This window comes from Cupressus sempervirens, chromosome 3 (assembly GCF_028749045.1).
Source record: "Cupressus sempervirens isolate cs-2001-9-10 chromosome 3, ASM2874904v1, whole genome shotgun sequence".
Taxonomy (NCBI): domain Eukaryota; kingdom Viridiplantae; phylum Streptophyta; class Pinopsida; order Cupressales; family Cupressaceae; genus Cupressus; species Cupressus sempervirens.
The window spans coordinates 446745598-446761099 of NC_143120.1; positions in this window are offsets into that span (position 1 = coordinate 446745598).

A 15502-nucleotide genomic window follows, 5' to 3' on the forward strand; every position below is an offset into this window, starting at 1 on the left:
ATTTCATAGAGTACAATAGAAGAAGAGTATGTAGCAGCAACAAACAATTGTAATAAGTTTATTTGGATGAAGAAAATGCTGAAAGACACTAGGATATAATTCACTAAGCCTGTTATCATACATTGTGATTATGCAAGTACTGTAAGTATGTCAATAATCCAATATTACATTCAAAAATGAAGGATATATCTATTAAGTATCACTTTTTGAGAGAGAAAGTTATAGAAAAGGAGATCATATTGGAATATGTTAGCACAAAGGAGAAGATAGCATATATATTTGTAAAACCTTTGGCAAAGGACACATTTGAGTATTTGAGAGGTATGCTTGGGGTTATGCCCCAACCTACTTCAAAGTAAATAATGTAGAGATTACATTAGTCCAAATGGTAATAGGGCTCTATTTCTTTATTTGGACTAGATGCTTGACACTTCCTCTATGGGGGAGTATTTGTGCTTGGGTTGAGTCATTGAGTGAACTTAGAAAATTGGCATAATGATGCCTTTTTCATGGATGTCAATGGGGGAGATACGACATGAAAAACATCCTTTGATGTGTATATTTGGGGAGGGAGTAGTATCAAAATCCTTTGGGGAAGAGATGCATACTTTTTTGAGAAGTGTATTGGATTGATGAATAGGATTTAAGAGAGATGTTGGTGTATGGGGGAGATTAACACCTTCCTTATGCATTTTGGTTACTTAATGACATATGACATTTATGGGCAACACAAATGGGGGAGAAAAAGGCAGATGAAGAAGTTTAGTATATTTGGTATTCTTGGAACTTAAATATTTTTCATCTATGTTGCCATCAATGTCAAAGGGAAAGATTTTTAGCATGAATGTCAATGGTATTATTATGGGGGAGTATATTAGTCTTTTTGGAGATATGATTCAAAGCTTATGTGTTGCATTCATGACAATATTTTTCATTGATGTCAACATATTGGTTATTTCGTGAAGATTGGTAGAATAACAGAGAGAGATTTTATTTGCGTGGTTCGAGGATTAAAGATCAGCATATGCATACTTGGGATTATGTTATAGAGTATGTCTACATGCTACTATTAAGAGAATGTGAAAAAATATGAGGACTACACAGATTCATACTTATTTTGGTGATGATAGCTTTCATACAACATTTTTGGAAAGCAAGTTCTGTTGTTTGGACTTTGTCTCCTAACAAAGATGGAATTTGGTTAAGCGAGATGAGATCAAGGTTGAAGACATATTGAATATGACTTGACTAAGTTAGCATGGTCAGACATTCATCGCATGAAAAATTATGAAGATTGTGAGCTGACATATTGATTGCAATCTTGAAAGATGTAATATTGTAAGTAACGTGTATTGTAAGGTGGTCCTATATTATTATTGTAAATTGGGAAAGCCTCAAGGTTGACTCAATAATTTTCTCTAGGAATTGGTATAAAGGAAAGGTTATTTCCTTGTGGTAGAGTGTGTATGTGGTTTTGAGATCAATGTTGGTTATGCAAATTTGAATGCAAATATTTTTTGGATCAAAGAAAAGTTTAGTACAGTAGAAGCACGATGAGATAAAAAGGAATTATATTTGGCAAGATAATTTTATGGTTGGATAGTTTTTTTTTAAAATATTGTATTGCTTGAAAGGAATAATACAAAGGTTATTTTGATAGTGGGTTCAATGGCGTTCCTTTAAACTCCTAACAAGGTTGGAATCTCCTGATAGGGATTCAAATTCTCCTAATGGGGACTCATATGTACTAATTGTATTTTGTTGACTCCTAACGAGGTCCATCCTCTAACAAGAAACTTTTTAATTAGTACATCATTTTGTGGGTACCATCACACTAGGTTCTCCCTCTGATCAAGTGTTTCCCTACTTAACATATCTAGTGTTATTGTGCATAGTTATCTTTCTATGGTTTTTGCATCTAATATTTACATATTTTAGAATTAATACAGATATTAAGAGTTGCGAGTTCTTTCTAGTGAACCCCACTAAATAAGAGAAAGACCCAAGAGGGAATGGTTCTGGAGTTCTCTGGAGAATGTCATCACTGCAGCTTCCCACTACAATCTAGCATTAAAATAGTGTGATTCAATTCTTGATATTCACCATTATCAACAAAAAGATCAAATTGAAGTGTTTGAGATTTCCAGGTTGGGCTCACTTCTACCACAACTCAGAAAGGAACTAGAGAGTATCCATAAAGGGACACATCTATTGATCTCAAATTGGTTTTGACAATTGAGTGTCAACACACTTAAACTATTTTCTAAGTCATTCAGATGTCGAGCAAACAGATAGTGTCGAGCAAGTATATGTGTTGAGTGAACAATAGATGTCGAGCAAGTTTAAGTGACAAGTAAGATGAAATTTTAGTATGTTCCAAGGATCAGTAATCAATAAGTGTCAAGAAATACAAAATCAACATAAGAGTTTGTGCCTTCACAAACTAAGATGTAAACCATTTTTGAGCTGACATATGGATAGATCTCGAAGCTTAGAGATAAGATCAAATCTATTTGGATTCCCTATGCAATCAACATGCAACCAATGAGAAAAATGGAAGGATTTGAGTGGGAAATTTAGATGAATCTCAATCGTAGATTCATACCTAACCCTAAGTCATGAAATCTTTTTTAGGGGACAAAGCCCCATACTTTATAGAGAGTGTGAGAGAGAATGCATGCGAAGAGATAATGCTAGCAAAATTTGAAGGAAGTGAAAGGGGTGAATTGATCAAGTTGAAGGAGACTTAGAAGAAGGATAGAGTTGCAAAATCAGTTAGCAGAATAAAGCATCAAAGTTACAACATTCTTCATACTAGATCAGTGAGGATCAAATTGGACAGAACAAGGATCTGAAATTAGCAATATGAGATTGTAAGTGTATCAGATCAAACATTTTATTGTACTCTCTAACAATTGTTACAACAAAATGAAATCCTATGGACTTAGGTTGGTTTAACAACCAGTGTATAAAGCCTTTAACAATGTGACATTCCAAGTGAGTGTTCTAAAGTCCTTTAGCCAGGCACACCTCTAACAGGGTGTTAAAATCATCTAATAGGGTAGGATATAACAATACTTGTAAGCCTTTAATAGGGTAGGCCTTTCATAGGGTAGATCATGAGAATGTTCAAAACATGTAACCTTAACAGGTGAACTTTATTGCTGCAATAGTGAAGAGTTGTGGTTGTCATCCCCACCCCAGTTTTACCTTCTCATTGGAGGGTTTCTAGGTAATCATATTTGGTGTCAAGTCTTTATGTGGATTTATTTGGTTTACATGTTACTTCTATATGTTTATGCACACAATGTTTCAAAGTTAAAATTTGTATTGGTTAAAGTTCAATACTTCTAATTCATCCCCCCCACCTCTCAGAAGTATACTTCCCACTTGTTAATTCCAACAATTTTATGCCCTATTTTGCTCTGTTTGCTCTCCCCCTTATTTTTTTTTTATAACTCCCCCTTTCATTTTGGCTCCCCCTTTTCACATGTCTCCCCTTGCAGATTAAGTATCCTTCTGGCCTTTGATTATCTCTCCTTTTTAATAAAATTTCTCCTCCTTTTTGACACTTATGTTAAAGGGTCTATACACTGGCTGAATATTTTGCCAAGAAGGTCTTGTTCACTTCAATTACAATTCTTAGAGCAGCATCCTAGTTTTGCATTGCAACTTCTAGGTATTTGATTTGTATTGTTGTCTCTGCAGCAAGGTGAACTAAGCCATCTAATGTTGAAAGATTGGGATCTTTCTTCCATACATTTTCTGCATAGGCTAGTTCCTTTTGTAGAATCTCCATGTGAGGGGTTAGGGAGGCTTGTATTTGAACTAATTTGGCTCTTGTATTAGCCTATTCTATTGTCAATACAACTAATTCCTTTTGTGTGTGAAGCATTGTATGAAAATGCTTCTCACTTTGAGTTGGATCTTTAGGCAGTTGCATGCTTGATATTTTTAAATTTCTTTCCAAGCTCATTATTCTCTGGCAGGTTTCTTATATGAAGATTGATGGATCACATAATTTTTTGTACAATGAGAATATATTCTCAAGTACTGTCTTCACCTTTTCAATTTTCTTGGCCAACTCTACCTATGATAGTGCTATTTCATTGGATATTCTTTCATTTACCCTTCCTTGGAACTTTTTCTCAGATCATTCCATGAGTTTTACATTTGTCTCCTAGTCTTCATTGTTTCATCAGGTGCCTACAAGCTAAATGCATCTAGAAAGATGTCTTTTATTTCAATTAGTGCTTGTCTTTGTTTATACTCATTCCTGAGTATCTCTTGCTTTTCTTCTTTTCTAGTGCTTCCTACACTTCATTGATCTAATAAATGTTCATGGTTGCATAGTCATACTTTGGAATGACTATTTCTTCATCTAATGTAGGGTCTCCATAGTGAAGTACCCTTGCAACATTTGTAGAGCTTGATATTGGTGCTGAAATTTGAAGTGGTATTGCTTCAGTGCTCGGCTTCTGAGGTATTCTTGTAGGAGTCCCAGTGGTTGGTAGATTTACCAAAGTTTGAATTGATTCTTGCTTCTTTTCTTTTGGGGTCTCCTTCTCCTCTGTTCTTCCTTGGTTAATTACTATTATTTGTGGTGGTGCACCTTTTACTTGTGCAATAGGAGTAGAAGTATCCATCTATCCTATTTGGTCCTTTGCTAGCTCCTCAGCAGTTGTAGTGACTTTAACTATAGAATCAACCTCAGCTAATGTATCTTGTGAAGCTTGCTCTTTAGGTTGTCCACTTGTAGCTATAGGGATGATAGAAGATGTTTCTTGTGTTGCCATCTTGTCCCTAGTCAAGTTAGCTACTACTGTTTGCAACTCATCTACAATGACCAATACTAGATTACTACATATTTGAGCTTATAGAGTTTATTGGCCAAGGATCTTCTTAAGATCCTCTATAGTTAATGGATTGATGTTCTAACTAGAGTTGTTAGGAATAGCCTTCACTTTTATTGTTTCTGCAGGTGTGTTGCTATCATGTGGAGGACTTGGAGGTGGCAATTGTGTGTCTTGCACACTCTGTTCTATTTGCTGCTCTTCAACAGTTGCCATATTATCTTTCTTTTGTGTTTCCTCCTCCACTATATCATCTGCCTTTTCCTTCTCACCTTCTCCTTCCTTATCATTGTCATCTTCTTCTCCATTGTTTCTTCCCTCAAAGGGATCTTCCTCTCCTTCTTTGACAGTTGTTAGGCCATAGATCAATTTCCACATTTGAGTGAACTTCTTAACAACATCTTCAATCTTATTTTGAAGAATGTTGAAGGTTCTATATTTGGGTGCAAATTTGCTCCCATGCTTCTTATTAACCTTAGTTATTTTCCCTTTTGTGAACTCAGGCATTACTTGAGCCATTTTAGACTCTCTTATTTCCTTTTCCATAATAAGGCAATAATGCCATTTATTTTCAACAATAGAATATAACTATTTGGGCATTGAATTGTCAAGTTTAAGTGGAGTGTTCTTGAACTTTTCCATCATGGTATAGAGTGATTCTTCAACCATGTTTTGTTCTTCCCTACTCAATTTATTAAAATCAATGCTTTTTAATCCAGTTAAGTCTGCATTATCTTTAATATTATCACATATATTTTCTAAATTAGACTTGGTGGTGTGACTTACTACTCTAAATTTGTTGTTGTCATATGATTTTTTCCTTTCTTCATCAGATTCAGGAGGTGCAACATATTTTCTTCTCAATTTCTTCTTGGCTAGTCCTTGTTGCTCGATAGCCTTCTTCTTCTCTTGCTCCTTAGCCTCTTTAGTTATGGCTCTTGTACTTGCCCTTGTAGTAGGCTTATCTAGGCTTGTCTTGGAAGTCTTTTTGCCCTTGGGCTATGCTAAAGGTTGTTTATGAGATTTTCTCTTTTTGGGCTTTGGTTTGGTTGGTGCTTCCTCAGCTTGCTCTTCCTCCTCAACACCTTCTTCCTCTTCAACATCTTCTCTCATGCCTTGTGTCAATGCAAGTGGCTCTTGGCCCTATTCTTCTTCTTCTTCTTCTTCTTCATCTTCTTCTTCTTCTTCATCTTCTTCTTCTGCTTCTACTGTCCCTTCACCAAATTTGGCCTTAAGCTCCTTGATCAATTTATCCACTTTGTTTAGAGTTGAAGTAATTTTCAACTCCATTTCCACTTTAGATTTTACAACATCAAAAGTGCCAAAAGGTTTTGCACTTTTATCAATCTCTTCTACAAGCAATGTTGTGATTGTTGCTGATGCCTCATCAATGTTAATTTCATATCCTAATGGCCTTAGCCATCTCACTCTAGGTACTGCTACTTGGATATAAGTGTAATTAATGTCAACTAAGAAATAAATGTCATTAATGTGATATTCTACTAGGGAGATTGGAATCCTTAGTCTTTGCTTCATGGACTTCCTAAAGTCCTCAAAATAGCTTGTCATGACGGTTTCAAAATTAGCTCCCATGTGCTCTATGTACTCATTTATTTGTACTGCTATTGACCTATTGGTCTTCCAACTTATCCTACCAAAAGAGGGAAATTCATTCTAAACATAGAAAAATATACATATCAAAATTGATCCAAACTTACATTGAGCACTCTTGGATCTACTTATTGCTCCCAAATTCTCCATGATTTGTTGCAGTTGTAGTTTTGTCAGATCATATGTATGATCCTTCTTAACAAGTTTGTATCCCACATCAATTGCAATGCATGGTACACTATTCAATCAGCTTGATTGATAGAATTTGTGAGATATAACCCTAACAACAAATTCTACAAGTGGATCTTTGATTGTATCAATAGTCATGCCTCTTTTATTCCACTTTTCCCCAATGTTCTTTTCAATGGCTTCTTTTGAGTCACTTCTTAGGGTCTTTGGTCATTCTAGGGTTGGGTATCTTGTTACCCTATGTATGATTCTCTTTGAAAACTTAATAGGTCCACCCTCAAACCATAGGCATACATCATGAATTTGGCTCAAAACTATTCTTATCCATTTCATCTTGAAAACTATAGGGAAATCTGGGGCATGGGTTAAGCCCTTCCTTTCAACAATCTAAAATTCTTCCTTTAATACCTCATTCTCACAAAGTTTATCATAGCCTTGCCAAATCTCCATATCACCAATTGCTCCAACCTTATAGTTATAACACTTTTTGACATCTTGCACCATAACGACTTTAGGTGGAATTATGGATAGTGCACTAGCAGGGTCATTCTTGTACGCGACTTCAAGTATTGGCCTAAAATCTAATTGTTTAACTTCATTGCTCACTAGTTGAACCTCAAATGGTTCCTTGTCTTTGGGATTCTTAGGGCTAGATGTCATTTCTGAAAACTAGTGTTTCAAATGATGTAAAACTTCATAACTGCATAGCTTGGCACTTGAGAAATACCTTTAAATCGATGAAATGATGCTTGATTGGTGTTGGAAACTGTGTAAATGCTTCAATCACTAGTTGGCAATCACTTTTGTGCTCTTCTTGCTCTCACTCTGTGTTCATAATGATAAAAAGTGATTGAAAACTTGACCTAATACCCTTCATTACATAACATTTAATGCTTAGTACATATAAAACTGTACACTCAACTCCTTATGCAATTCTTTCTCTCTCAGCTTCCATTGATTTTTCAACACTTGGCATCCATTGGAGTTTCCCTTACTCGGCTTCAATAAGAATTTCTTATTACTAGACAACCACTACTAACTTGGCTTTAATTGACTTTGGTAGACAACTTGGCATATAATAGAATTTTATTCGGCATCTGAAAGCAACTTTCCTTACTTAGCAACAATTTGAAAACTTTGAAGATTTAATTATCTTGCAACTTTCTTCATGCTGATCTATCCTTTTCAGTGCTAACTCATTCTAGGAACTAATGTATGATAAAGCATTTAAATATTAGTCCCACATACCTCCTTTTGCTTAGTTTGATGAAGTATGGCCACTTGACCCTTTAGGTGAAGTGATCCCTCCATTTGATGTGTTGCATCCATCTTTCTTCTTCCATGTCTTATTCATCTCTCCTCTAATGTGCTCAACATCTACCTTGCCTTTTCCCTTGTCTGACTCTGAGTTAGGTGCCTTTGTCCTTGTTGGGCAGTGCTTGCTGATATGACCAATCTTTAAACAACTAAAGCATGTAGTTTGACTCAACCATCTGCTGTAGCTTCCACTGAAATGTGTTCTTATGCAATTCTCAAGGATGTGTCCATACTCTTGACAGTAGTGACAACTATGTCTTGTATTGTAGTCCCAATTGTAGGAATTTTCATGGCTTCTTCCCTTGTTTGATGACCATGTGGGCTTGGATCTGCATTCAAAGGCTTTGTGTCCAAACTTCTAACAATTGTAGTAGCATCCTTCAAATCTTGGTGCATGCATGGTCCTTGTCCTACATTCATGTTTCTGATGACCTTGTTTTTTACACTTGTAACAATCTCTTATGTTCTTTATCTTGGCATTTTGACTACCATTCTTGCTCCTACAAAAATTAGTTGCATGTTCTTTCTTTCCACAATGATGACACATAGGTTTAGAGTCCTTGCCTTTATTGCTTCTTTCCTCAGCAGCTTTGGATGATTCTCCTTCTTTAGTGTTAGTATAATCCAAACCTAATGTGTCTTTACTAGATCTAGGGGATTACAAGAATTGCTCAAAGTACTTGATGGCTTCATTTGGCTTGTTTAAGCTTTCAACACACTTTTTCTTTCTTTTTAGGTCATTCTACAGTTGTTCATTTTGTAACTTCAATGTAGTTATCTGAATGTCCTTGACATTCAACTCATGATGGGCATTCATCATTTGGCTCAAGGTATCCAACTGCATTTTTGAGATCTTGGATAGCTCTGTTGATTTTTCTTCCAATCTGTTTGACAAGATTCTTTTGTCTTCTTCAATCATGGCCTTGTCTTCTATAACTTTCTTCTTTTGTCCAGTCTCCTCACATAGTAGTATTGCTTGTGATTCTTGCTCCAACTTGAGATTTCTATTCTTATCCATGAGATTTGTAATTACTGCATCAAACTCACAAGAGTTACCATCTGCAAATAACTTTGTAGTGTCAATCTCCTTGTATTGGGTGTCATTCTCAGCTATGGAAATCTCTTTCCTTCTCTTTAGTGAACTCCTCAAAGCATTCCTAGCTTCATCCAATTTTTGCGGTAAGAGGTGTATTTCAATCTCCTGATTCTCAATGGTCTTTCCTAGCTTGTAGACTTCTATCTCAAGATATTTTCTCCAAGTTGTGAGGCTTCTCCTAATGAGAACTTAGCTATGATACCAATTGTTGGAATTAACAAGTGGGACGAATAACTAGGGCCAAAGGCTCACCTAACTATCCAAACCACCCTGCAAGAGTTAACACAACAGAAGCAAACAGAAAGAATAGCAACCAAAGGAGGAAGAAGAGTGAAATACTTTTATTGATTCATCAAAATATCTTCATACATTCCCAACTATAAGGCCTTCTCGATTATGGCCAAATACAAATACATTCACCTTCAAAGATCCAACAACAATTTTGCACTTTCCAGTTTTGCTTTGTAGTCCTCTTCAAAAACTTCCTAAAAACTCTTCACTCCCAAAAACTTGCCTAACTCTAAGCCTAAACACTCTATATATACTTTCCAAAATGGCTTACAGATCATTCTAGAACATTACGTAAGAGGAAGGCTGACCCAACAATAGTCTAGACACATCCCAAGAAAAGATCTTAACATAAATGTTGTGATTGAAATAAATCCCGCAAGTTAGCTCACAGAAATCACATCCAAATGCTGACACTCGGCATAAGAAAGAAAACTTAGCACATGAAGAGTCACTTGGCATACACTGGATAACTCAACACCAACTAAGTGCAACAGTAACTCGACTCCAACTAAGTGCTATAGTAACTTGACACCAAGTGCTACAGTAACTCGGTACCAACTGAGTGCTATAGTAACTCGGCGCCAACTGAGTGCTACAATAACTTAGCTCTAACTAAGTGCTATAGTAACTCGACTCCAACTGAGTGCTACAGTAACTCAGCACCAACTGAGTGCTATAGTAACTTGGCACCAACTTGCACATTGAACAAAAATGAGTAGGATAACAAGGCAACCCAAGATGCTCCTGCATCAAACAACTGGGGTTGAAAGAAATGATTCTCCCAAATCATTGAGATGTCACAATCTAAGTTGAATCCAATTTAGATTGAGAAATCCATGAAGCATCTTCAATAGGCCTATTCTTCCACTTCACCAAATATTTGTAGTAATCTCTTCCTCTTGTGCTCTTGCCAACTCTCTGATCCAATATCTATTCAATTTCTTCAATCTGCTTCTTAAGATAATCTTCTAATACAACTTCATCATCTGACTCATGATACTTATACAAATCAGCAATATTGAATATAGGAGATATATCCATGTCATCAGGTAACTCAACTTCATAAGCATTACCACTGTCAAACTTCTTCAAGATCTTACAAGGTCCAAATTTCTTCATCTTTAGCTTACTGTATGTTCCAGCTAGGAATCTTGCTTTCTTCAAATGAACCATCACCTCATCACCAATTTGAAAATAATGGTGTCTTCTAGACTGATCAACATTCTCCTTATACTTTTGATTACTTTTCTCCAACCTCAACTTCACTTCCTTGTGTAAAGACTCCATAAAATCAGCAAATTCTTCTGTTGTAGAACTTTTCTTTTCTTCACCAACAACATCTTTCAAATCTGATATACCTCTAGGCTTCATTCTAGTAACAATATCAAAAGGTGTCTTCCTTGTACTCCTATTCATAGAATTGTTATATGCAAATTCAACTTGTGTCAGTACCATCTCCCAATTACTTGGCTTATTCCCAACTAAACATCTCAGTAAATTACTCAAGCTTCTATTCACAACCCCATTTTGTCCATCTGTTTGTGGATGGAATGTAGAAATAAACTTTAATTTAGTACCCATCTTTTTCCACAAAGTCTTCCAAAAATAACCAACAAACTTACTATCTCTGTCAGAAATAACACTTCTTGGTAATCCATGCAATCTCACAATCTCTTTAAAGAAAAGTTCAACAACATGCTTAGCATTTGATGTCTTCTTACATGGTATGAAATGAGCCATCTTAGAAAATTTGTCCACTACAACAAATATGGAATCATACCCCTTCATTATCTTAGGTAATCCAAGAACAAAATCCATATTGATCTCACTCCAAGATTTCTCAGGAACAGTAATAGGTGTGTACAAACCAATATTTTGACTCACTCCTTTTGCAACTTGGCAAACTCCACAATGCTTTACAAATTTTTGAACATCCTTATACATTTGTGGCCAATAATACTTCTCTTTCAGCAAACTCAATGTCTTATCAATTCCAAAATGTCTAGCTAAGCCACCACTATGCTTTTTCTTAATCAAATTCAACCTCATAGAACTTCTAGGAATACACAACTGAATACCTTTGAACAACATGCCTTCTTGAATGAAATACTCATCATACTTACTTATGTGATCTGTCAGATTTGGTGCTCTACACTCTCTCCACACCTTAGAAAAATTAAGATCAACATCATACAACTCTTTCATTTCATCAAAATCGAGAACTTCAACCTTCATTTTAGTCAAAAAAGAACGTCTTCTACTCCATGCATCAACAACTCTGTTAGTAACTCCACTCTTATGCTTAATAACAAATGTGAAACTCTGCAAGTACTCAACCCACTTCATATGTCTCTAATTTAATTTATGTTGACTACCCAAGTATTGTAAAGCTTTATTATCAGTATACAACACAAACTCCTTAGGAATCAAATAATGTCTCCACTTCTTCAATGCTTGAATAATGGCATAAAACTCTTGATCACACACAAAATACTTCCTTTTAGCATCATTCAACTTTTCACTAAAGAAAGCAATGGGTTTACCTTCTTAACTTAATACAACTCAGATTGCATTACTACTTGCATCACATTCAACTTGAAATACTTTGTTGAAATCAAGCAAAGCCAATACATGTAATTTAGCAACATTTTCCTTCAAAGTCTTAAAACTCTTATCAGCTCCATGTGTCCACTTGAATTCCTTTTTGTCTCCCCTCATTGTCTCAGTCATAGCATTACAAACAACACTGAAATTCTTTATAAACTTTCTGTAAAACTAGCCAAGCCATGAAATGATCCTACTTCACCCACATTCTTAGGTTAGGCCATTCCAAAATACCTTTAACCTTCTCAGGATCCATCCTCAAACCATCAACTGAAATAACAAATCCCAAATACATAATCTCCTCTTGCATAAAAGAACACTTTTTTTAGATTAATGAGCAACTTTTCCTCTTTCAACTTCGACAATACTTGTCTAATATGCTCAATATATTCTTCCTTAGTCTTACTAAATATATAAATATCATCTAAATAAACAATCACAAACTTACCCAAAAATCTTTTCAGAACTTCATTCATCAACCTCATGAAAGTACTAGGTGCATTAGTCAAACCAAAAGGCATAACCAACCATTCATACAAACCATGTTTTGTCTTGAAAGTAGTCTTCCATTCATCACCTTCTCTAATTCTAATTTGATGATAGCCACTCTTCAAATCAATCTTGGTAAAATACTTTTCTCCACTCAAACAATCCATTATGTCATCCATCCTTGGCATAGGAAACCTATATTTTACTGTTATATTGTTAATAGCTCTAGAATCAGTACACATTCTCCATTCTCCATTCTTTTTTGGTGCTAATACAGTAGGTACAACACATGGACTCAAGCTTACTCTGATCAAACCTTTCTGCAACAACTCATGCACTTATCTATTAAGTTCTTCATTCTCTGTAGGTGTCAATCTATATGGTGCTTTGTTCAAAAAACTAGCTCTAGGAATCAGATCCATACAATGACTTATACTTTTTATTGGTAGTAAACCATCAGGAATATCCTCAACAACAATATCCTTATACTCATTCAGCAATTCTGTAATTTCTACTGGTACTCGGCTATCACTACCTATTGTCACTCGGTCATTACTAGCTTTTGCTACTTAGTCATTACTACTAACACTCAATCCTTTAGGAACTAGGGTAAAACAAACTTGATTCTTCTTCACTTCCTTTTCAAATTGTTTTCCATTAACCATGTAAACTTTTATTGCAGTACAACTAACCTCGTATGGACTTTCAATCAAAGGCAACAATGTTTGTATCTTCCCATTTATCCAAAGAGTATATTGATTCAATCTTCCATCATGTACAACATATCTATCATATTGCCAAGGTCTACCCAACAAAATATGACAAAATCCATAGGCATAATATCACATAAAACTTCATCAAAGTAATGTCTAATCTTGAACTTCACAAGGCATTGTTTACTTACCAATATCTTATGGTCATCTTTGATCTATGAAACATGATAGGGCTTAGGATACTTTAGCCTCTACAATTGCAACTTTGTAACCAACTATTTTGATGTTGAATTTGTAGAACGTCTACTATCAATGATCACTTTGCAGCATTTTCTAGCCATCTTACATCTTCTCTTGAAAAGACTTCTCCCTAAAACAGGTTCCTCATCACTTCCCTTATTACATAAGGTTCTTCTCACCATCAAATTTTCTCTAGCCTCAGGTCCACTTGGTGAACCCTCTTCATCTCCTTGAATCACAACATTTATGTTACCTTGCCCACTTTCAGAGGATCTACATTCAAAAGATCTATGTCTCTCTTTGCCACATCTGAAACAATTACCACGAAATCCACCTCTAGAATAAGAATTACCTCTTCCTTGGTAAGAATTAGTACCTCCTCAGTAAGAATTACCACTTTTCCATTCGGTCTTGCCTTTTTCATCATTCTTCCATTTAGATTTTCCTTTATCTTGCACAAAACTTTTAGATCTGCCACCTTCACCATAAGATCTACCTCTGCCTCTCTGGAATCTACCACCTCTACCTCTTTATCTTTGTTCATGCTTCTTTGCTAATATCTCCATAGCTTTCAAGGCATATTGATATGCTTATTCAACACTTTCCAACTTCACAAAACTTATTTCATCTTGAATTCTAGATCTCAATCCATTTATGTACCTTGCAATTTTCTCAACATCATCATCCACATGTCCATATTTGATGTCCAATCTATAGAATTCCTTAGTATACTCTTTCACAATCATGTCCTTTTGTTTCAAATGTTGCATCTCTCTCAACAAGCTAACTTGGTAATTAGCAGGAAGGAATTTTTTCTTTACCTTGTTCCAATCTTCACCTTTCTATTATCAGGAGTGTCTTCATACTCAAAGAACTTCTCCATATCTAAGATCTACTCCAACACAATATTAATATCCAATTTTCCATCATAAGGAACAACTTCTATAGCAGGCTTTGAATTTTCCCTAGACAAAACTCACTATAATCTTTCCTCATTTTGATCTTCTTCAAGTTCTGGATTATGGTTTAGTGTTGCTACTTCATAATCACTTACATCATCAATATGTGCTCCTCTCCTTTGGGCTATCTCCACAACACCTAATCTGGCTGCAATTTGTTTCAGTTGATCCAATTTAGCACTATCAACATTATTTCCTCTACCACAAACCATCTTTACAAATTAGGTTCCTGCAAGCTCATAACCCTCTGCAAGTTATAGGAAAAATCTGTAGATCTAGCAACCAAATCCAAAATTTAGTCTCTTTTTGGGTCACTAGCCCTCTCTCTCTCTCTCTCTCTCTCTCTCTCTCTCTCTCTCTCTCTCTCTCTCTCTCTCTCTCTCTCTCTATCTCTCTCTCTCTCTCTCTCTCTCTTTGTGTAGAGTCAATTCATCATCTGCCTCGCCTATCCTATAGAATAGATGGGGATGGGGTCAGCTATCCATATTCAATTTAGTTTACCCCACCCTAACCCCTATATATATCAGGAACCTCCACTAGATTATGTAACATAACAGTGCTAAATTGCATAACTAATTTACCCTCTCCCACCTCTTAGTTATATTGGCGGATTTTACTTTTTAACAAGATCTAGAAGAGATCAATGAGTATAAGCAACACTTGAGGAGGCAAAAATGAGCTAGCACACTGGTAATCACCAAAAGCATAATTGTCGAACTAGCCTCAAATATCATATATGATCCTAATATGGATTTAATAAACCAAATCTCTAGATTGGTTGACAAAGTGAAAGATGACCAAGGAAGTGTCGAAGCATTGGTCAAGAAGAATCTTGAAAGAAAGTGAGCAAATACTTCACAAAATTTGGTTAGACAAAATTAGGCCACACTATAGGAAGCCAAAGAAAAATTGAAAGAAACTTTATAGGCTTCAACTCTAGTCATGAAGAAGTCATCAAATCCACATTCACTCACACCCTATATAGAATGACAACTACAACAAGCTCAATAAGAGCAACAAAATCTGAAGCATAATTACAATGCAATTAATGACTCGATAGCTAACTATGTTTCCAAAACTCAAGGAATGTTGAATCTTATACATTAGATCAAAGATGAATAGGAAAAGAAGATTATCAAG